The sequence below is a fragment of the Schistocerca piceifrons genome, chromosome 2 (genome assembly GCF_021461385.2).
Source record: "Schistocerca piceifrons isolate TAMUIC-IGC-003096 chromosome 2, iqSchPice1.1, whole genome shotgun sequence".
In the NCBI taxonomy this organism is placed as follows: domain Eukaryota; kingdom Metazoa; phylum Arthropoda; class Insecta; order Orthoptera; family Acrididae; genus Schistocerca; species Schistocerca piceifrons.
The window spans coordinates 292,109,415-292,131,539 of record NC_060139.1 but is presented as its reverse complement, the minus strand read 5'-3'; the positions used below and the strand labels follow the sequence as shown (position 1 = coordinate 292,131,539).

At 43.4% G+C, this 22,125-nt stretch overlaps 1 long non-coding RNA gene across 1 annotated transcript in view; it reads right to left on the bottom strand.

The window, feature by feature from the left end:
* The window catches only part of LOC124777087, a 502,342-nt gene that overhangs the window by 4,401 nt on the left and 475,816 nt on the right, over positions 1-22,125 (bottom strand). Inside the window, exon 5 of the long non-coding RNA XR_007015682.1 lies at positions 10,927-10,977. This is a non-coding gene — a long non-coding RNA (uncharacterized LOC124777087). The remainder of the gene's footprint in view (positions 1-10,926; positions 10,978-22,125) is intronic.

Below are 22,125 nucleotides of genomic sequence, written 5' to 3'. Positions count from 1 at the left end.
ATTTGTAAAAAGAAATTTTGTCAAACGATCCCAGTAAAAACCCTACGCAGTTTTAGTCTGATGTAAAATCAGTAAGCGGTTCGAAATCACCTGTTCATCCAATCAGAGACCATACTGGCACGGAAACGGAAGATAACAAGAAAAGGCCGAAAGAGTGAATTCGACCTTCCGAAACTGTTTCACTGCGAAAGGTCGTAATATAGTCCCTCATTTCAGTCATCTTACGAAAAACGAAAAGGCAGATATTGAGATAACCGATCGCGAAACAGAAATTTCTCAGGGCATGATCCAAAGGGACCTGTATCTTTGATGTTGTTTAGGTCATAAACCATATTTTTGTTGTTTTTGTTTTCGTCTTCAGTCTGAAGACGTTAGATTCAGCTCTTCATGCTAGTCTGCCATAACACCTGCAATATACATTTATTAGAACCTGCTTACTGCAGTCTCGCATTCCAATATTTATCTCCTGCACTTCCGTCCGTTAAAAAATTAACTTTTTCGTGATGTCTTAGAATGTGTACTACCAACCGATCTCGTCTTTAACTCGAGAATATATTTATTTTCTCCCAAATTCTATTCAGCACCTCTTCATTAGTTGTCCGATCTACCCATCTAATTTCCAGTATGCTTCTGTATTATCACATTCAAAAGCTTTTATTCTCTTCTTGTCTCAACTGTTAATCGTCCACGTTTCACTTCCATAGAACGTTGCACCCCAAACAATTTTTTTTTCAGCGAATTTATATTCGATGTTAACATCTACATCTTTACTCCGCAACCCACCTTATGGTGTGTGGCGCAGCGTACTTTGTGTACCACTGTCGCATCCCCCTTTTCATGTTCCAGTCTCGAATGGTTCGCGAGAAGAACAAATCTTCGTTAGCATCCCTGTGGGCTCGAATCTCTTTAATTTTATGTTCATGGTATTTTCGGAAGATATACGCAAGAGGAAGAAATACAGGGTATTTGAAAAAGAACTCCCTAATTTTAATGTGTCCTAGAATCTGTACAAAGCGACATACACTATTCTAGTTAGAGGTATTTGATTCATCAACTCTCCAAGTTGGGCTTCCCTGCAGTTGGCAGGTCTGCTTGACCTTGAGACGGCACCAGTGCTGTTTTTTTCTCTGTTCCCTCAGTTCAGTCCAGGCGTGCGTGCAGTGCAGTGCAGTGCAGAGCAACGCTTTCCTGATGAGGCTACATTTCGTGCAGATAATCTTTATGACAGAATTTGGGGGCAGAACATCCACATGAAGTTATTTAGCATCTACGTGACTCTCCCAAAGTGAATGTCTGGTTCGGTTTGATGGAAGATCGTGTGATTGGTCCTTTCATTTTTGTAGAAAAAAAAAAAAACGGGAACTTTACTGTGACATGTTGACAGAGTACGTCTTTCCCCAAATGGACGATATTGAGGCGGAAAAGGGGCTTGTGCTTTTCCAACAAGCTGGCGCCCCACCTCATTGCAGTAACCATGTGCGTGCGGCTCTTGACACTCGCTTCCCAGCATGGTGGATAGGCAGGGCTGGCCAATACCTTGGCCACCACGAAGCCCAAACTTAACCCCGCTGGACTTTTTCTTTTGGGGCCATATAAAAAATGTTGTGTACAATTAAAAGATTTGAGGTAGCAATCATTTACGGGAAAGAATCGTCGCGGCGGTTGGGACAGTTACACCTGAAATGTGGCGAGAAGTGGAATATCGTCTCGCCGTGTGCAGGGCAACAAATGGATCCCACTTCGACGTCTACTAACGTTTAACAAAACTTGAAGGAATTCTCTTTCATGATATGTACTCATTGATGTAATTTTTCATTAATTTCCCCATTAAAATTATACTTAAAACTAGGGAGATCTTTTTCAAACATCCTGCATATTGGTTGACTCCTCTAGGAACATATGCTCTCAGAATTTTAAAAGAAAATCATGCCGTGATACAGAACGCGTCTCTTACAGTGTCTGCCACTGGAGTTGACTCCCCGTGATGCTCTCGCGGTTACTACATAAGCGTGCATCTCTTCTTTGGATCTTCTCTACTTCCATTATCAATCATATGTAGTACGGATCCCATACTCACGAGCAGTATTAAAGTATTGGTCGAACGAGGGTTTTGTAAGCTATCTGCTTTGTTGATAGACTACATTTTCTAAGGATACTTCGGAAAGAAGCTCAGTCTGTCATCTGCCTTACCTGCTATTAAGGTATGTAATCGTCTTAGATGTAATATGGAAGTAATTTTTCTGCAATCGTGTAATCGTGCAATAAAGGGACTGCTATACGTTTTACATTTGTTTACGCTGAAGGTTAGTTGACACACTCACTCCACCAAGCGTCGCCCTCTGCGGATCTTCCTGCATTTCGCTACACTTTCATACCGTCGCGATTTCCCTGCATACAACCGCATCATCTGCGAAATGCCTCGTGGAAGTACTAGGTTATTTACAGACATTGTGAAAAGCTGTGGTCCTATAATACTCCCTTGGGGCACTCCCGAAGTTGCGCTTACTTCTGAAGACTTCTGTCTGTCAGAATGACCTGCTGTGTTCTGCTTGCTATAAACTCTACAATCCTGTCACACAATTGGCTGTATTTTTCGGTGGAAATGGAAATGAAGTCCCATGCTTCTTGACAGAGCGCGGGGAAACGATGCGGGAGGCCCGCACCGCTATACTAGGCAAGGTCCTAATGGAGGTGGTTTGCCGTTGCCTTCCTCCGACCATAATGGGGATGAATGATCATGATGATGAAGACAATACAACAACACCCAGTCATCTCGGGGCAAGTGAAAATACCTGACCCCACCGGGAATCGAACCCGGGACTCCGCGGTCGGGAAGCGAGACGCTACCGAGAGAAAATAGCAAAACTTATCTACTGCTTTTAGTTTCTGTGTGGTTGTAACTTGATCGAATTTTATTATCTTATTATAAATATTGTATTTATTTTAACTATACTCATCTCATAGTGGAAACATGAGAAAGCTGTCGTGAGCCGTAAATGAAATCATCTATCTGTGAGAAAGTTGTGAAGCTCAAACCATTGGAAACTCAACTGTCTCAATTCCACTTGCATAATCCTCACGCAGTTAGAATAGTGAAAAAGAGTTAAAAATAGCTGAAAATATGCTTCCTTCTGATGCATCATGCTAGATCCCGTGTTACAAGGAGTAACGTAAATACTGTAATCAGCCCAACGCTAAACTTAACCGTGAGAATTTTGTGCATATCAGCACTGGAGAACACCACTCGAGGTACCGTTTCTCTGTAGGCGAGTAAATTTCTACAGGCGAGAATTAGCATACATAACTCGAATTAATCATTAGACCGAAGGAGGAGAAAGGATTAAAATTGATGTCATAGAGGACGAGATTACTAAAATAAGCTTAGAGAAGAAAATTCGTGTTGATGAACAAGATGTAGAAGCTCTAGAGGGACTGCTCTTAGATCGAATATTCGAGAGGCTGCACGAGAAGTTTGTTACGAAAAGGGTAAATGTGATAGGAGGCAGTACTACTTGCAGAATACCGTGCTTCAACTTATACGTTAAAGAACTGGTAGTTCAGAAGAAGAAAGCAAGACGGTTATGCGGAGTATAAAGTCATTCGTAAAAAGGTGAACTCTGATACTCCCAAAATAAAAAGAGGATTGTTGGGAGCAATATACAGGGGTATGGAACTAGACCATCATGGAACACAATAGAAAGTATGATGGATGCTACAACAGAAGAAGAATGTTATTAGTGAACACATTGAGATACAGAATGTAAACAAAGTTCAGTGGGGAAATTGTTGTAAATTGTAGTACGAGGGACGTTCGATAAGTAATGCAACTTTTTTTCCTGGAAGGAGGTTGGTTTTATTCAGGATTCCTACCCACCTTATTATTCCCAATCCTTTTGGCTACAAACCCAATTTTTCAAAATAATCTCCGTTCAGTGCGACAGCCTGTATGCCGGCACGGTAGCGACGTCGGAGCCTACGTCTTATTGCATCAGTAACCTCCATATCATCCACGAACTGCTTCCCGTGGAGTACATCCTTCATTGGGCGAGACAGATGGCAGTCTGAAGCTGCGAGATGCGGACTTTAGGGTGGATGATGAATCAAATGGCTCTGAGCACTATGGAATTCAACATCTGAGGTCATAAGTCCCCTAGAACTTAGAACTACGTAAACCTAACTAACCTAAAGATATCACATACATCCATGCCCGAGGCAGGATTCGAACCTGCGACCGTAGCGGTCTTGCGGTTCCAGACTGAAGCGCCTAGAACTGCTCGGCCACACCAGCCGGCTTAGGGTGGATGAGGAAGTACAGTCCAAAGAAGTTTTGTGAAAACCTATCTGGTGCGCAGACTTGTATGAGATCTTGCATTGTCATGGAGAAGAATTCCGTTTGCATTTTTGAGTCTATCAATATCTGCAACATTTTCCTTTCCCCCAAAAGAAACTACCTTTCAGAGCTTCATGAAACTATAGGGGCTGGAGCGGGAATATTCCACGATGTCCCACAACAAATGCCATTTTTTTCAACCAAAATGGGCTGAGAATAAAATGTATTGCATTACGTATTGAAAGCCTCCTGAATAAGGACGTAACAATTGTAAAAAGACTTCTCGTGTGTGGGAAGGATGGACCCTACATCACTAGTTGAAATGAAATGATCGTATGGCATTTATTGGCCGGGATATCCCCTTCCGGGATCGGCCACCTTATCGTAAGTCTTTTTAGTTGACGCCACTAAGGCGACTTGCGTCTCGATGATGATGAAAGACACACAACACCCAGTCCCCTGCCGGGAATCGGACCCGGACCTCTTTGCATGGTAGGCGGTAACGCTACCGCTGCGCTACGGAGGCGGACTTGACTAGTTGAAATTTATACACATGGACGACCACTAGGGAACAGACTACCCAGATGACTGCCGAAAAGATGAGACAGCAGTTGGTCCAATACATCTACGGATTGATGAACATCAGAAGAAGAATTCGAATAGAGATAAGCCTTAACCGACGCTTCGCCTTATTTCTGGTCGCCACAGTGTAACTCCGACATATTCGCCCTGCTGCCTCGCTGACGCTACTCCACTTTAAGCGGAGAATTTGAAAAGGAAGAAATAAGTGGCAGGTACTAGGCATCATACAGATGGACTCAGAAAGCACTTATGACGCACTTATTATTTTTAATCTTTAAGAAAGGACAACTTCCTCCTTTTGGATGGCAGATAAAACTCTTTAGAAATAGAGAGCTGGAACTCGTTGTGCCTTTTCCATCATCCCATCTAGAGTCGAGATCCCTGACGCACTGACGCTCATGCAAGGACACTGGACTCAGAGGCAGTGGGTTCGAATCTTCGAGATGGAAGAAATTTTCATCAGCAAAATTTGGGAGGCCTAGGTAGGAAAGATGGTAACGTACGGCTTTGATCATGAGACTCTGAAGTAATGTCGCCGATTAAATTCCAGTCCACGCCGCAGTATCTCATGGAGTACGACACTGTGGTGCTGACCCGTCTGTCGATTATAAAAAGGACGCATTTTGTATATTCTACATCGAATTATTTCACTGTGATTACAAATAGGTACCTCACCTAAAGGAAAATCATGCAGTCCGTACCTGAAATTAGTATGTGGGACCTGAAAGACTAATTGATGTCAAAGTATTCCACAGTTGGATTCAACATTTGGTCAAGAGTTGTACTCTTATGACAACAGATAACTTGAAGTGGTTTAAATTCCCCCAGAAGCAGAAATATGGTGCCAATTTGGTTTCAGGATTCACTTGCACCAATAGTGACCGTATTTCGGTTCACATAATTCTTTTTGAAGTCACAGTTGTTTCGCGTTAAAATCGCCCGAAATCGAATTCAGTCCTCTCTTGGTACACATTCAGCTCATTTCCAGTGCGATATTAAACAGTAAGCCGTACCATCGGTCACAGTTATTATACTTTCATCCACCCGCCATTGTGTCGGTTCTCGGAGGTAGTTTCTTTTGAAGCTTCCGTATTGTGTATTCAGTACGGCTACGAGCTTCGCGTTGCGCCACAGCGAACCGTAACTCACAAAAGCCGGCAGCGCAGACTCCGCTGTTGCGCCACGGGGAGCTGTGCTTTGCACAATGAGGAGCGCCTCTTTAACAAGGACGCAGCGCGAGTGCTTCGCGCGCCTTTGTGGAGGCAATAGCCGGCTGACGCGCCACATGCCGTACCGGAACCTGCTGGCCGTCAGTGAACCGGGAATGAAAACTCTAGCTTCTCCACTGTGGCGTACTCAATAAACACTAAACAAAACAGACGTCTCAGAAATCTCTTGAAGTAGGTACATTGCCGAACTGTGGTGGTTCCTTCTTTGCTAGCAGCGTTCATACAGTTCTTTTTGAGGATATATGCGTGTTTCACTTTGATTGGTACGTAAAAAACAAGTAGGGGAGATGAAACAAAGTCGAGCTGGAAGATTGTGCCCTCACATTTCCCATCTATTTCTGCTGCACATTTCATTACAAACTGGAATAAGTTTTATTCACTCACGAGAAAGAGCACGCGTGACCGTCCCCACATTTCGGCGTATCACGTGACTGGGATGAGATCGTCGTGACATTTGGCTGCAGGGTGGGCAAGACGCCCGTGTCCAGCGCACTTGGTCGCGGCCACGTGTGTGAGGTCGTTCAACACTGGCCTGTCACTCCAACTGCTACAGTGGCAAATTTGTACCATGAGTATCTGGATTCCTTGAAAATCATCGCCTGTAGGGTCAACTGCCTAGAGCTGCAATGTGTTGACGATAGGGATCGCCAGTTCTAACAACGAATGTACGGGACACAACGTAGCAAACCGCGCGTCATTTGCAATGCTGGGAAGTCACAAGGAGTGAGCAGCCACGCCGTTCAAAACCACCTGCTCGCTGTTTGGTAGAGAAGCCACCGTCCTTCGCGTGTGCCTCTGCTCCTCCCACGTTATGGAGAACACATTTCCCTGTGGAAGAGGACGAGCGCGTCGAAAATCACACGAGGTGAGCAACCTACTGCAGCATGCAGGGTACATTTCTTTCGCTAAGATGCATTCTAAAGCTTTAGAAATTATATTTCAAATTAAACAAAAATTAGCGGAGTCTGTAGTAATACCAAATATTTACCGCCGTGACGCACTTCAACAACACGCAAAGAGTTAACAACTCAAGACGACCCGAGCTAGCTATGGTGCTTACGTTAGGTATGTGCGTTCAGTTAGGTTGGATGCGACGTGATGTTCAAATTATCTGTTTGCCTCATCGGTTTCTTAGTCATCTTACATATCAAAGCCCTGTCGTCATTCTATACCTGCAATACCAAATCGCATATGTCCAGTATCTTGGATGTGACTATACATAACACTAAATATTTCTCTACTTCCTTCTTCATTTCAGCCATACAGCTGTGGAACAAACCACTCCGTAAGTTGCGTGTAACCTCAAGCCATATAACATTCAAGAGGAGATTAAAGCTATTTTTATTTTCACAAGTTCGTCTTTATCACATAGATTTTTTTACACTTTATGACCGGTTTCTTGTCGCCATCTTCAGATCTGTTGTAAACATAAATATTGTGTACTTAAACAAGGACGGACTTGTGTAAATAAAAGTGCTAAAAATAAAATGATCGCGGGCTCATATACAGACTTTATGTCTTCAATTGATAAGATTAAAGCTATATATATTATCTAGGCGTAGCTTCTCTTTTGGCATACACCGGCATGTTTGTTTGAGTTCCACAACGAACCAGTATGTCTGTCGCATTGTTAAGTGCCCGTGCTTTTCTCGATCTTTTTTCTTTCCGTTCTCTTCCTTCCATCGTTTCTGCTACTCTTATTATTTCTCGCGCTTACTCTTACCAATCAGTTTCTTCTGCGCATTGACTCGTTCTGTACTGCTGCCACATATTTCTATTATATGTCATTACTCACATTCGACAAAAAATTAATGATGAATTTGCTAAACAGTGTTAATAAGTCTGTTATCTCTTAAATTATATATGTTCATTACTATATATTATAATTATCGTCATTATTAAGCATTGCTAATACACTACAGAAGTTATAATGTTGACTCACTAAGAACGACTGGTTAGGTTTAAGAGACGGGTGTGAAGGACCTAATCTTGCCAGGAGAAAGAAATTCATAAATAAATAACGGTATTTCATTTACCAATAAAGTGCAGTTCGGGCAGTTAGTGGATTTATTCTTGCATGAGACACAGGAATCTGTTACCGAATCACACACTTCCAGCTGTTGCCTTAACAACACCTGTATGTACTTCAACATTCGATTGCTGCCGGATTATCAGAGTGGTTTCGCCAACTTCCTACGGATATGATGGGACCTGTATGGGCGAGTGATGCAGTTCTGAACTTAAGAAGTTCCATGAAGTGATCTTCAGACTGAAAGGTACTAATATTGTTCAGTGCTGTGCAGGTGCTCTCGTAGAAAAATGTTCAAATGTGTGTGAAAATCTTATGGGACTTTACTGCTAAGGTCATCAGTCCCTAAGCTTACACACTACTCAACCTAAGTTATCCTTGGACAAACACACACATCTATGCTCGAGGGAGGACTCTAACTTCTGCCGGGACCAGCTGTACAGTCCATGACTTTCGCGCCCTAGACTGCTCGGCTAATCCCGCGCGCGCTCTCGTAGAGACTGCCGAAATTAAATTACGCTAATAGAAGTTCTCTCTGAATGATAAACGGACAAAACATTTTCCCGCGCTGCATACGTGAAACCATGCGACAAAACTATAATATGCTACGTTATTTCCGAATCATGGTTCAGTATTTCAAATTCATACAAATGCAATAAATTTTTCCTTCTCTATCATCAATGAAAACTAGTCACCTTTATGAAGCACCCTGTACATAGAGATGTAATTTGTTCAGCCGTACACAAACTTTAGAAGTACACATACTTTAAAAGTACATATAACTTGGCCGGCCGGAGTGGCCGTGCTGTTCTGGGCGCTACAGTCTGGAACCGAGCGACCGTTACGGTCGCAGGTTCGAATCCTGCCTCTGGCATGGATGTGTGTGATATTCTTAGGTTAGTTAGGTTTAATTAGTTCTAAGTTCTAGGCGACTGATGACCTCAGAAGTTAAGTCGCATAGTGCTCAGAGTCATTTGAACCATTTGAACACATAGCTTGCACTTGGCATAACGCGACAAACAATACTAGCTTCAACAAGGCGTTGCCTGTTCTCAAATACGACACGTTTATTTTCAAAACAGCGGTTTTTATGTTTGTTATCTTCGTACCAAAGGTGCTGAAACTGGAGTAGCGCAGTTATCTGACGTATTGCACTACGCTCGAATTCCATTCGCTTAAGACAAAATGCGACGAATATTACTGAAGTATGCTGTTTAATTGGGGGCGAGTAAAAATAGCACGTGTCTTCGCCGAGTCACGCCTTTTGGTGATAAAGTTAAGAGCTATTATTTACGAGTGTCAGTTATCGACGCGGCTTGTACGAAAATGCTTTCGGTCCCATATAGAGAAAGAGAAGTATCAGAAAATTGGGAAAATATTGAAAGGAACACCCTGTCTTAGTCGTGGTCATTAGCGACGGAGCTGTAGGCCTGCTGGATAGTGAAGGGGCTGAAGGCACGGGCGTGGTTTTGCTTGTGAACTGTCCGGCCATTCGCTACGAGTGATTTAGGAAACCCTCGATAAATACGGCTCTTTTGGTCTTGAAATCTGCGCCTATCGAACACAACTCCAGTGTCTTAATGGCTGAACCACCTCATTCGGTAAGAAATTCTGGAGCGTCTGAAGCTAATAAAAAAAATGTGACAATTACGGGAGTCCTAGAAGAAAGAACAGAGTGTGAATGAAAGGGGAATACTGACCAGAGGAAAGTTCACCTACAGGCATTAACAATAGCAGCCACTTCTTCAGTCATGAGAGGGAGGCACATTTGGGATTAGGAAACACCATATAGATATATGTTGAGGAGCCAGAACAGAATTGTATAGCGAACAGGTAGAGACGAATGCACATGCTGTAACCTAGTACTGATAGTAAATACACTAAAAATAATAAGGAATCAGGGGTAGTAGATGGGGCATTAGGGACAATTAAGACCTAAATGAGAAGGATTCTAAGTTGAAATCTATAACCACTCGGGTTGGCCACCTAGTTTTTACAGCAGAGTACCACAGGAATGCACTCAGTTCACCTACAAAGTTACGAGCTTTGTCGAACAGTCTAAGCAGCTAAGACAAAAACTATATTTTCCATTTGAGCATTCAGTTTTATTTCTCTGACTTCATTGTTACAGTTAAGGAGAAACCAAAGTTGAAGAGCCAAATAAAACTAGTTCAAAGAAATACAGGTGCCAGTCTGAGATATATCTGCCGAGTGCTCGAGGAAATGTAGCTCATCCACTTAGAGATGAAATGTCGACATACAAAATGTTAATGTCTAAAGCGTCACAAAATAGATTCATGATTATTGTTCATAAGTCCAGGATCCTTACTAGGTAGGTTTAATTGACAAAATCCGAAGAGCAGTGCGTTTCGTACTAGTTCGTTAAGCAATCGCGAGACCATCACAAAAATTGTTCATCAAACTCCAAAACAGACGCTAAAATAGGAGTTGTGGATGACAGAAGAATGTGCTATTAAAATTCCGAGAGTGTAATTTCCTAGAAATCAGAAAAGATATTACTTCGTTCTTCATGAGCCGGAATGTGTTTAAAACCAGAGAAACATACAGGGACTTCACCGACAGCCGTTGTGCTTGGGCAGGCTCACCGTTCACTGTGGGAACAGGATAGGCTTACTTAAGGTGACAGCCGAGGACAAATGCTTGGCAGAAACCAATTGTTGCATTACTTAAGACTTCAGTTGAGTAAATCGTAAAGTTTGTATACGGATTTCGAATAACTCTTTTGGTACACTTACCTTTGACTAAAGCAGATCTCTCTCTCAGATTGGGTTCAAGCTTACGCCAGCCTGTAAAAAGAAAAGCGAAGTCAGGTACTTGAGCACTTTTAAAAAGCCTTTCACATTTAATGTAAGGGTCGTTATACATGCGCCGATTCATTTAATAAACAAAATTGTTTTAAAAATTGTTTCATAAGCTCTGCATTTTTCGAACCGGAGTCCATTTTCAACAGCTGGCCTATGCAAGAGAAATGAATATACAGTACCGGAATAAGTAGATAGAAGGATTTGCAATAAAATGAGCAATGGCAGAAGACGTATGTGATGTAGGAAGCAAGGGGGAATCGTATCGAGTTGTTGGATCGGAGACCCTGAGGGGTAGTTCAACCACCTAAACGGAGAAGATTTTCTTTCTTCGCGGACAATGGCGCCTTTCCTTGCTGTATATGCGAGTTGTGTCGTTGAGTACAGGTGACAGTAATGGATGTGTGCATAGCAAGGTGTCATGTTTGCGTTGTATGATAATGAGAGAAGGGAGAGATGAAACCCAGCCTACTCCTCTCGAATATCACCAACGAGGCCGCCGAGCTTTATGTACCTACCGTCCGGCGAACGAATCACGTACAATTGTTCGGACTCCGAGACACTGCGAAAATGATCCAATTTCAAACCTCTTCGTAACGTCTGGTGATCAGGACATTTATGTAACCACTTCTCCACTCCACTCTCCCCTCCCCACCACTCTCTCCCCCTGGCGAAATACTGACGTCGAAATGTTCATTTTCTACGAATCAGTCACGTCAGAGATGAACGCTACCGCACAAAGGCACACGATAAAATAAAGGTAGGAGAACCTACGTTTTGTTGGTGATTTATACCTGAAAATAAAACTTGATCTGAGGTACACATCAGGCGATGCATCCCGTTCATCACATAGGCAGTGTTTCGGTAGTGATAGGGGTAGCGGATCTATGCGTGGGATACATTTGAAGGGCTTATTTCAATAGTGGTACAAGTCCACTTTTGTTCATTTTGAGATACAGAGTCCTAAAGTTAAATGAGCGCTGAAAAATCTGTAGTTGAGATACCAGAAATATTCAAGCATAGGGCGTCTTGCTAGAGATGAACCTTTCTTTCTGTTTGTTTGGATCATTAATTTCAGGAGCATTATAGGCAGAAAAGTGGAGGTAATGGGCTTGTACCACTATTGAAATAAGCCCTACATTTGTCATCGTCATTGAACGATAACGCTGCAAGAAGCTACTGACCTATTACGTGTATCCATTTGTTCACATAGCACCGATATGCGAGCTGCAACTTCGGAAGACAATGCACCACACCGACGCTCCCTAATTGTGTCACAGTGATTGGACGATCACTCCGCGCAAATGACGGTGCTTCAGAGCCCTCGTAATCGCTTGACATCAATACCGTTTAGCACATGTGAGTCACAGTCGGGGGAGATGTGGACGCCTCGGACGTAGTTCCAACCACTCATCATGAGTTGTGCTTTGTGGTTGAAAGGTCATTCAAAGTGATAGCTCCGTAACTCTTTCCGTGTCTCGCGGGATCCATAGCACGAGGCGTCATCGCATTCATCAGGGCTACTACATGGATGTCTCTGATTCAGCTGTTCCGTAGTACAAACACAAGGAGTGCGAGATAGGACGAAAGTAATCCCTGGGAATGTCAGGGAAAATAACGGCAGGAGCGGGACACGAGTCGCCGAGTTGTTTACGCTCGGCAGACCACGAACAAGGCGACGAGCATTGCCGGAGGACCGGAGCCGCGCTGCGCCGCGAACCGGTTATTAGCGAAGGCGCGGCGGGCGGAAGGGCCTAGATCCTGCGACGGCGCGGCGTCGGCTAAGAATACCCGCCGCCATATTTGGCAATGCGCGCGCACTCAGAGCGCAGCAGTGGCCGGCCGGCGGCCGTGGCGAGCGGGTTGTTGGTTGTTGTCGTTCTGTGCGGCGCACAGAAGCAGCTCGCCGGTCCATAGCTGGTCTGCGCCTGGGGTAGTACTAGTCCCTAGGCGGTGACAGTACACAGAGTAGTGAAGCTTCCACGCACAGTAACGCTGTGTACCGGGCGGAGGTCCGAACACTGACACATTTCGCGCGAGAGGCAATGCCATTCCAGTCTCAGACCTTCAGAATGAGTTTATATTATAACCAGCTGAGTACCCGGCATTGTCTGCTTATGTATATATTTCAGTCTCCCATTAGTCCATATGCTCCTCCCTCTCTCTCTATCTCCTCCACCCCCACTCTCTGTTCCATCTCCTCCACCCCCACTCTTTATCTCTTTCACCCCTTCTCTCTGCTCATCTCCTCCACTCCCATACACTGTCCATCTCCTCCTCCCCCTCTATCCATCTACTTCTCCTGTCTCTCCTAGATCATCTTCTCCCCTTTTCTTTCTGTGTCCATCTCCTCCTCTTCCTTTTCTCTCTCCATTTACTCCTCCCCCTCTGTCTGTTCATCTTCTACTCCCCTATGTCTCTCTCCATCTCTTTCTCCCGTCTCGGTCCCTCTGTTTCTCTACCTGTCTTTGTCCATTTACCCCTGCCCTATCTCTGTCCATTCCCCCATCCCTATCTCTGTTCATTTACTCCTCCTCCAATCTGTGCCTGAAGCCTCCTACCCCCGCACTGTCTATCCATCTCCTCTTCCTTCTCTCTCCACATTATTTCACTCACTCCAACACTCCAATAGAAGGCTTGTGGTTCTCACACTACAGTATTTCTATCCAGAATGTAACTAATGTGTGTAGCAAATTTCATTGAAATCGTTCGAAGGGTTTTTCACCTGTGACTTTTTCCGCATGGCCTTGTCAAATGTATTTCATTCATATTTAACATACGAGGTGCATTCAAGTTCTAAGGCCTCCAATTTTTTTCTCCAGACTGGAAAGAGATAGAAACATGCGCATCGTTTTAAAATGAGGCCGCGTTCATTGTCAATACGTCCCAGAGATAGCAGCACCTTACGGCAGATGGAATTTTACTGCCAGCAGCGAGAATGAGAACTGTTTTAAATACTTAAAATGGCGACGTTTTCCTTACTTGAACAGCGTGCAATCATTCGTTTTCTGAATTTGCGTGGTGTGAAACCAATTGAAATTCATCGACAGTTGACCAGGTGGGTGCTACGAATGCTGACGGACGACCACATGGCTGCCCGTGTGGCATGTTGCCAAGCAATGTTGACGCGCAACGACAGCATGAATGGGACTTCCTTTTCGTCGGTTGTGACAATGGATGAGACGTGGATGCCATTTTTCAATCTAGAAACAAAGCGCCAGTCAGCTCAGTGGAAGCACACAGATTCACTGCCACCAAAAAAATTTCGGGTAACCACCATTGCTGAAAAAATGATGGTGTCCATGTTCTGGGACAGCGAGGGCGTAATCCTTACCCATTGCGTTCCAAAGGGCACTACGGTAACAGGTACATCCTACGAAAATGTTTTGAAGAACAAATTCCTTTCTGCACTGCAACAAAAACGTCCAGGAAGGGCTGCGCGTGTGCTGTTTCACCAAGACAACGCACCCGCACATCGAGCTAACGTTACGCAACAGTTTCTTCGTGATAACAACTTTGAAGTGATTCCTCATGCTCCCTACTCACCTGACCTGGCTCCTAGTGACTTTTGGCTTTTTCCAACAATGAAAGACACTCTCCGTGGCCGCACATTCACCAGCCGTGCTGCTATTGCCTCAACGATTTTCCAGTGGTCAAAACAGACTCCTAAAGAAGCCTTCGCCGCTGCCATGGAATCATGGCGTCAGCGTTGTGAAAAATGTGTACGTCTGCAGGGCGATTACGTCGAGAAGTAACGCCAGTTTCATCGATTTCGGGTGAGTAGTTAATTAGAAAAAAATCGGAGGCCTTAGAACTTGAATGCACCTCGTATTTCAAGCGTATTTGCACACATATTTCACCTGTATGTCTAGCGAATTTCGCTCCGCGCTTTCATTTTCACGCAACTCATTGTTTATGACGTCGTATGGCTCAAATGGTTCAAATGGCTCTGAGCACTATGGGACTCAACTGCTGAGGTCATTAGTCCCCTAGAACTTAGAACTAGTGAAAACTAACTAACCTAAGGACATCACAAACATCCATGCCCGAGGCAGGAGTCGAACCTGCGACCGTAGCGGTCTTGCGGTTCCAGACTGCAGCGCCTTGAACCGCACGGCCACTTCGGGCGGCTATGACGTCGTATCTCCTGAGCTATTTATCATACGATGATAAATTTTTCTAGGTGCATTCAGTGGCATATGTGGACACCGTCTGCGACATGTATTGCGAATAAACTTAGTGGCAAAGAAATAATAAAATGTCATGCACGATGCGGCAGTTTTTTCTCGCATCTCAGTATATGATGTCATACCTCCTGAAATATGTATCGTACAATAATAGTTTTGTAGGTACATTCAGCGGCAGATGGGTATGCTGTCTGCTAAAAATGTTGCGAATAGAGTTAGCAGCAACGAAGTAATAAATTTAAAAGTCCCTGATGATGCGGTTGTTTCTCGCGCACCTCAATGTTTATAACGTCATATCTCGTGAATCAAGTGTCGTACAATGATGTAATTTTTCTGAGCACATCTAGTACATGTTAATACTGTGGTTCGTGTGAATACTGTCTGGAAAACGAGTCACGAATACAATTAGCAGTAAAGAAGTGATAAATTAATACGTCACGCTTCATGTGACAGTTTTACTGCAAGAGCAGCGAAAATGTAGCAAACGATAAACTTTTTTCCCTTCATCATTCTATGGGTGTCGTCAGCGAGGAGAAGTATCGGAAAGATTTGAAATGATGTGTAAAACTTGTTGCACTTCTCTACGTGCTCTCATTCTTAAATATTGGATGACTAAAGTACGGGTATTCTCACATCGTGGGCTACGCAGCTTTTTCACTCCATCATCACCCCTTTGATAGGTGGGTGGTTCTTACCCCCACCATTATTATTTCCAGACAGTATGTCACATGTATACCAAGTTTGGTTCAGACCGCTCAAGTGGTTTAGTAGGAGATGTGGAACATAAATAGATACATACGTACATCCATTTTTATAATTTGTACGGATATCTTTCTTGCGTGTTGTTTACGAATCCTAGACCAGTGCATAGTTTTACCGTTTCCACGTGTTCCATAACAGCACACAATGCTGCCTATCGGAGATTTGGTGTAGATTAAGGCGACAATTTGAGCTGCAGGAATGTTGTGGAATGCAGTCAGCAAAACTCGCCTTCGGAATGTTATTTATTTATTTTATTTTTATTTTCATAACCTGCAGTTGAAGGGGTATTCAAGTTGTATACGGCAGTTAGTTCTTTCACACGTTGTCAACTTCCAGCTTTCTGTGTCTAAAGAAAGTCTATTTTAAGTATCTGTCCGTATTAGGACCCAGTTCTCTGTCCTAAACGGCTTGAATTGGAGACAAAGGCATCATTACGAGTGCCCCAGGAATGTGTGATAGGACCGCTCTTGCTCTCCATACACAGATATGATCTGACGGGTAGGATAAGCTACAATCTGCGCTTGTTTGCTGATGTCGCTGTAGTATTTGAGAAGGTGTGGTCTTTGAGTGACTCTAGGGGGCTACAGGGTAATTTGAACAGAGTTTCAATTTGGTGTGATCAATGGCAGCTTTCAGTAAATGTGGAAAAATATAAGCTAATGAGGTGAGTAAAAGAAACAATTGGGTAATGTTCCAATACAGTATTAATGGTATGCTGCTTCGCACAGTCATGTGGCGTAACGTTGCAGAGCGACTTGAAATGGAACGAGCATGTAAGGTTTGTTGTAGGGAAGGCAAATGGTCGACTTCATGTTATTGGAAAAATTGTTGGAAAGTGTAGCTCGTTTATAAAGGAGACAATGTACACTTGTGTGACCTATTGATGAATACTGCTCGATTGTTACGGATAACCATCACGTCGGGTTAAAGAAAACATCGAAGCTATTCAGAGGCATGCTGCTAGATTTGTTACCGGTAGGTAACACACGAGTATAACGGAGATGTTCCTTGACATCAGATGGGAACCCCTGCAGGGAAGAAGACGATTTTTTCGCTAAATACTATTGAGAAAGTTGAGAGAACCGAATTTGTGACAGACAGCAAAACGATCCTAAGGCCACCAATACACATTTCACGTAACGACAGGTAAGAGAAATAAGTGCTGGTGCCGAAGAATACAGACTATCGTTTTCGCCTTTCTCCATTTACGAGTAGAACAGGAAAGGGAAGGAAGCTTGCGAACTATGCTGAATATGTCTAGAACAATTAAAAGTCGGCCGGTGTGGCCGAGCGGTTCTAGGCGCTTCCCTCTGGAACCGCGCGAACGCTACGGTCGCAGGTTCGAATCCTGCCTCGGGCATGGACGTGTGTGATGTCCTTAGGTTAGTTAGGTTTAAGTATTTTAAGTTCTAGGGGACTGATGAACTCAGATGTTAAGTCCCATAGTGCTCAGAGCCATTTGAACAATTAAAACATCTCCTGTAGGTAGCCTCTATAGAAAAATTACACACACACACGCAATGTGAAGATATGCCTTTGCATAGTAATATGCATTATACTACAGGATGCACATCTAAACCTTGTCCTGTTACTAGAAATAAGTTTCTTTAATCACATTCGGCAGTGTCGTGGGCTTACGCCTACTGTGCCTGCAACCCACATCGCATCAGAGTTACACAGGCAGGCAGCCAGATTTCGTTGAGCCGATAGTAGAGACGGGAAGCAAGACTGACTGTACCCTGGCGCCGAGGGCTGCACTTAGGCTAGTGCACAGCCCCTGAGTAGGCAGCCCACTCTGAGCGAGCTTACTGGGCCAGGCGCGCAATACTTATGCATTTCTTCAATCGTGAGATCATTCCAGAGTCATCCTTGTACTATCACCGCCATCCGAGCCAGCCTTCTCATCCCGGATCCTGCAACGCGGCCATCCTGAAGACATGGCCCCGACATAGTGACCGACCATCGGACTCGCAATTAGTTAGTTACTTTCATGTCCCATGGATCATTTTGCACGATAAATCCTCATGATGTGGAAAGAGTCATTTTACATTTATATTGCAAATTAATTTGTACATCATCTTTTTGTACTCTAAACATCACCATATATATATATCCCCCAAAATGAAAAAAAGATTTACAGATTGAGCTAGTAATTCCTACCAACCACCTTTTACACATTACAAACATAGAAATGTTTCTACGGAATAGGAGTTGTCAAGGAGAAATTTTTTCAATGTATTTTCAAATTTTACCTTGCTGTCTGTTAGACATTTTATATCACTTGGTAAGTGGTCAAAAATTTTTGTTGCAGCGTTGTGCACCCCATTCTGTGCAAAAGATAACCTTAACGTTGAGTAATGAATGTCATTTTTGTAACTATGTAACTCACTGTTCCTTTTGAAGTGTAGTGGATTATTTACAACAGACTTCATGAGGGAATAAATATACTCTGAAGCATTAGTTAGACTCCTTAAACAGATGTCTACAACATGATCGCGGGTGAGCACCACATATTATTCTTACAGCACGTTTCTGGGCAATGTCGACCTTTCTTAAAGATGAGTTAACCCAGAATATTATTCCACATGACCTCACTGAATCAAAATCAGCAAAGTATGTCAACTTACTGATTTCTCTCTTCCCGAAATTTGCTATGATTCTAAGTGCAGTTGAGGCTGAACTAAGTTGTTTTAGGAGTTCCAGAATGTGTTTTTTTCCAGTAAATTCTCATCAATATGGACACCTAAGAATTTGGAAGTTTACACCCTTTGTATTATTTCATCACCATGTGTTGCACTAAGGTGCAGTACCTTAGAGGTGCAGAACAGAATATAATGTGTCTTTGTGAAATTCAATGTGAGACCATACACAGAAAACCAGTCATTATACATTTGAGAACTTTCTTCACCATTTCTTCCATTTCTGTATGTATACTGGGAGTGATTACAATACTGGTATCATCTGCAAAAAGAACTAATTCTGCTTGTTGTACATTAGACTGTAGATCATTTACATATATGAGAAACAATAATGGACCTAAGATTGAGCCTTGGGGAACCCCATACCTGATTTATCCCCAGTCAGAATTATGTCCCCGGATTCTGTTGGTTGAATTACTACTAAGTACAACTTTCTGCAGTCTTTTGGTTAGGTATGACTTGATCCATTGGTTGGCCATATCATCAATCCCATCAAACTTCGATTTATCTAGGAGTATACTATGATTCATACGATCAAATGCCTTGGATAGGTCACAGAAAATACCTACCGGTGCTATTTTGTTATTTAATGCTCGTAATATCTGGTGTGTGTACGTGTAAATGGCATTCTCAGTACAGCAACCCTTCTGAAATCCAAACTGTGATTTGCTGAGGATACTATTGTTGTCAAGGTGAGATACTATTCTAGAATACATCACCTTCTCAAAAATTTTGGAAAATGATGTCAGCAGTGAAATAGGTCGGTAGTTACTGACGTCTCTCTTATCATCTTTCTTAAAGAGGAGCCGGCCGGTGTGCCCGAACGGTTCTAGGCGGTCCAGTCTGGAACCGCGCGACCGCTACGGTCGCAGGTTCGAATCCTGCCTCGGGCATTTATGTGTGTGATATCCTTGCCTTAGCTAGGTTTAAGTAGTTCTAAGTTCTAGGGGACTGATGACCTCAGATATTAAATCCCATAGTGCTCAGAGCCATTTGAACCATTTTCCTAAAGAGTGGTTTAGCAACGGCATATTTTAATCTCTATGGACAAATGTCTTGAGTTAGTGATGCATTACATATTTCAGACGATACCGGACTTATTATATGGGAACAAATCTTTAGTACTCTATTGGAAACATCATCAAAACCAGAAGAGCTTTTATACTACGTTTAGTAAATGATTATTAAATACATTTGGTACCTGTGTTTTGTCATTTATAACCCTTCCATGCAATTCAATAGTAATGTTATCCTCTTCTGTGGTTAGTTGTCCTGTCTCTTGCTTCACTATATTCCATTTTGCCTTAACTCTGTTACTCTCCTCCAATATTTCAGAGTTTCTTTAATTTTGCTTCGCCAGACGTAGACATTTTTCTCATTGTGAACTTTGACTCTTACTGGTGTCGACTGGACTTTGTTTCTGCACTAAGTGTGCGAAGTACTTTTAATTGAACTTCCTTTCTACGTGAAGTTATCCAAGAACTTTTAGTTTAGAAACTTGTTTACTCCATTACCAGACCTTGTGTCTAGAAAACTATTTTATGCTCAAACCGGAAGAGTCTGTTTTGCTATGGCCTTTTCGAAACTCGTTCCAATAATGAAATTAGTGTTTGCTTAATTCAAATAAATTTGGCGTCGCCTTATGCCTGGCCCTTATTTTTTGGCCGTCTGCGGGGGATACTTCAACTGAGGGCAAGATGTTTGTTGTTTTTCCGAATCAGTGTTTATGTGTGTGCTTCCAGCCCAGGACGACAGTGCTTTTGCGTGTATCTGAGCTTCCTTCTGTTGTGTTGTGACTCTTGTGCTGCTTTTCTGTTTTCCCATCCCACGGCCGTTGGCGGCGTGGTCTTTGCGGAATTTCACTTTTCATGCGTCTTCTTAGCACGCAGTAGATATTTTCTTGCGTGGCTCTTCTCGTTGTGTACCGTTTGACGTCTCAGTTGGGCACTAGCTTCTGAAAATGAATGTGAGTGAAATCTTATGGGACTTAACTGCTAAGGTCATCAGTCCCTAAGCTTACACACTACTTAACCTAAATTATGCTAAGGACAAACACACACACCCATGCCCGAGGGAGGACTCGAACCTCCACCGGGACCAGCCGCATAGTCCATGAGTGCAGTGCCCTAGACCACTCGGCTAATCCCGCGCGGCGACACTAGCTTCTATCATCTATCTTAGGTGTTTGTGCACAATACGTGGCATCGCAGGTTTGAGACAGTGCATCTGGTGCCTGCTCCGGTATGTCTCAGGCAGCAGAGCAGTCTTGTAATTTTTTCTTACTGTGCGAACTCTAGCAGATGCAAAGTCGCCTTCTGGAACTGCTAGTGGGGCCCCATGACGTCAGAATTGCCCTGCGAGGTTGCTCTCCTCCAGCCTCCGGTCCCTGGTATAGCATCTGAAGCGGGAGCCACATCTTGGCGATTATGGAGGTGCCCTGCCCCTGTCCCCGTGCACCGCTAGGGCTGACCACCTGCTGCCACCACTGGTGCTGCCCCCTGCTGCTGGCACAACACCAAATTCCGTGGACAGCACCACGACATCAGATCCTTCCTGCCGCCATCTCTGTCACTTCACCAAAATATGTGGCTGCCGGCCTACACCACCTCAGTTTTCTCTACTGGACGCAGCCCCAACACCAAGGCTTTTGACACTGTACCACACAAGCGGCTTGTAGTCAAATTGCGTGCTTATGGAATATCGTCTCAGTTATGTGACTGGATATGTGATTTCCTGTCAGAGAGGTCACAGCTCGCAGTAATTGACGGAAAGCCATCGAGTACAACAGAAGTGATTTCTGGCGTTCCCCAAGGTAGTGTTATAGGCCCTTTGCTGTTCCTTATGTATATAACCAATTTGGGGACAATCTGAGCAGCCGTCTTCCGTTGTTCGCAGATGAAGCTGTCGTTTATCGACTAATAAAACCATCAGAAGATCAAAACAAATTGCGAAACGATTTCGAAAAGATATCTGAATGGTGCGAAAATTGGCAAATGACCCTAAATAACGAAAAGTGTGAGGTCATCCACATGAGTGCTAAAAGGAATTCATTAAACTTCGGTTACACGATACATCAGTCTAATCTAAAGGCCGTAAATTCAACTAAATACCTAGGTGTTACAATTACGAATAACTTAAACTGGAAGGAACACAGAAAATGTTCTGGGGAATGCTAACGAAAGACTGCGTTTTATTGGCAGGACTCTTAGAATATGTAACAGATCTACTAAGGACACTGCCTAAACTACGCTTGTTCGTCCGCTTTTACACTACTGGCCATTAAAATTGCTACACCCAGAAGAAATTCGGATGATAAACGGGTATTCATTGGTCAAATATATTATACTAGAACTGACATGTGATTACATTTTCACGCAATTTGGGTGCATATATCCTGAGGAATCAGTACCCAGAACAACCACCTCTGGCCGTAATAACGGCCTTGATACGCCTGGGCATTGAGTCAAACAGAGCTTCGATGGCGT